Raw genomic sequence first — 2754 nt, forward strand, 5'->3', positions numbered from 1 at the left:
CTGCACTAAAGGGAAAATGTAACCAATATTTCCCTGTAATAGTGTACCCTCTGCCCTGAGCAATGGCTCCCCAGACAGTGCCCTCATCATGGCAGAGGGCAGTAAGTTTTCAGCCAGCCAGTGGAGTCTTGAGCTAGATGACCAGGATATGTGTGGGGTAGACAGAGACGATCAGAAGGAGACAAAGCACACTTAAGGAAATCCCAGAGGGATTTTAGAGCCAAAAGGTAGGAAAAAAATAAGAAAAAGTGGAGTAAAAAGAACAAAAGTTAAAAAAATTATAGAGATACCAACATCTGATTCCTGGAGATTAAAATCTAGCAGCCTTCAAAACACAACACTGTCTGACAGTGGATCTGAGTGGGAGCAGTCATGGAAGGCCACCATTCCAATGCAGAAGCTGCAAGATATTTAAAAAGCAATGCAGATGTCATCCATATTCCAGGGCCTGACTAGGAATACAAATGAAGTGGCAAAATGCAGCCAGTGACTAAATTAAATGATTAATAGTGTCTTGTGGTGCAATTGAACCATATAGAGACAAACATGTCAGGAACCACATTCTTAGCCACAGGGTTTTATGTGGGGCTTGTGTTGGGCAGTTTTGACTTGAGTAATGACAGCGTGCTCAAGGAGCTGTACACATTGGTAAATGAGAAGGTGATGACAAATTGTTCCATTCCAGTTCTAAACCATGAAGCTTGGCTCCAACAAGGGCACTGTGGAGTCAGAGTGTCATCAAATAAAAAACTAATGGCATTCATAAATGCCATCCCAGTAAACCTCTGAATTTATGACTGAGTGACAATGGTGGAAATCGATTTTCGTTGTGTTTGTAAGAAATTGTCATCCAAATGAGAATCCCCACTATTAATCTGACAAATAACCAGAGACATGACCTGAAAAGAATCCTTCAGGCCACATATACTGTTGGGGTAGTTCTTCCTAATCCAGTGGCCACATGCAGATACTGGCATCAATTACTAAATCCCAGAAAATTGTAAACCTAATGTTTTGTCACATGAATAGATCAAGATATTACAGAGAGCAAAGCTTTCACATATTACAAAGACTTTAGGCTTGAAACCAATGTAGTGAAAAGATGTCAAAGTAGTTCCAGAATTAGTTAACAGTTACCTGATGCAGCTTCAACTATGTCCAGTGATTTATGAAGAGGAAGTAGCTAGCTGGTTCCCCCAGCTAAGCTCCACTCCACCGAGGAACAGATAATTGACACGTTTGCAAGAGCTTGGGTGGGAAACTGACTGACCCCCTAAGCTTCTGAAATGTCCTCAGAGCAATCACAAACCACCCTGATCACTGGAGCCTCCATTTACAGCATTCAATAGGAGAGAGCCCTCCTGGACCTCATGAATGATGTGCTTATTGTAAGCAAAATTGAAAAGATTTGATATAGGAGATGACAATTTGCAGTGGTTTTCCATGGGATGTGTCTGGGAACAAAGTCTGAAATGGTTGGGTTTGCACTACAATAAATAATGTTTCTATTTATAAATCTCAGACATCATTATTTGCTATTATTCTGTGCAATAATTCCTAGAACCGCCACTCAGAAGAATAAAAACACAACTTACATGAAATGGATATAGTTGGTAACCATCAGAAAAGATGAAAAAGCAATCATACATGACTAATAGTAAACATTCTAACTACAAAATTAATACTCATCCCTGTTTTACTGTATACATATTTGTGGGGATGATGAAAGGGTACAAAGATAATATTTCTTTAATCTTCCAACTTTTAGTTATCTCTTGCTGAAGAGAGTGTATTCTTCCTCTGTCCAGCAAAGTAAGTGTTTTTTCATGGGCATAAGAAAATTTTTGTTACTGTGTGAAGATAAGTGGTAGTATGTTTGGTTAATAAAAGAAGGATCTATTTGGAAAATTCGTAACCTCTATCACCTTAGATAATATCAGTGGGAACATTTATGGAATCAGTACTTCTGTAACTCAGTGACAAAGGTTGATGTTTAAGTGTGAAGCAACAAAAAAATATACTGATGACTAGCCCATTTGTTTCTCCATAAGCAAAGTTGCCAAATAAATCAAGACACAGAGTTTTATTTTGATCTTCAACAGTAAATTATTTGAAAAACAAAATGTGTGCACACAATAAGTGTGCTCTCTGAGAGCACATGGCTAGATTTGTCTGCTGCTATACAAACTTGTTTCTTCTCAGCTACATTAAAAATACGTATGGAAAAGGAAATTAAATCTCTAAAGTCAAAAGAAATGCATAGTGGAATTTATGAATGTTATCAGGACATTGATAGGTTGAATGCTTTTATTACTTATGTAAAATTGCACATATTCCTTCTTGCTTACTTTATCATGAAAACTTTCATGCTAATGGGAAATGTCTTATTTGCAAATAAATATTCATAATTTTGTTACTAATGATGCTTTTATCCAGAATTCAAAAAACAGCATTGCAATATACATATATATGTGTATATATTGCCAATAATCCAAGGGAAAAGTAGGAGATCAAATGAGGCAACAAAGATTGTTGTCAACTAAAATACAGATAAGTAGATATATTTTCTACCGTTACTGTGCCAGTGCCTAGATCGTGCAGTCCAGAAGTGTGTTATTCTAGAAAGCTTGAAGGCATTTCCTTTGTATGATAAGTAGTCCAACACAATCAGTCATTTTTAGGTCAGGGAGGTATGAACAAACTGTGCTAATGGCTAAATCCAATCCATTGTCTGTTTTTTTTTTTAACTTTTAT

General features: G+C 36.9%; 1 pseudogene; it reads left to right on the top strand.

Annotated features, from left to right (window-relative positions):
- The first annotated feature begins 477 nt into the window (after positions 1 to 477).
- Positions 478 to 1230, top strand: LOC138845151 (glycylpeptide N-tetradecanoyltransferase 2 pseudogene; annotated as a pseudogene).
- The last annotated feature ends 1524 nt before the right edge of the window (positions 1231 to 2754 follow it).

Source organism: Oryctolagus cuniculus, chromosome 14 (genome assembly GCF_051225735.1).
Source record: "Oryctolagus cuniculus isolate XC-2025 breed Fujian yellow rabbit chromosome 14, ASM5122573v1, whole genome shotgun sequence".
Taxonomy (NCBI): Eukaryota; Metazoa; Chordata; class Mammalia; order Lagomorpha; family Leporidae; genus Oryctolagus; species Oryctolagus cuniculus.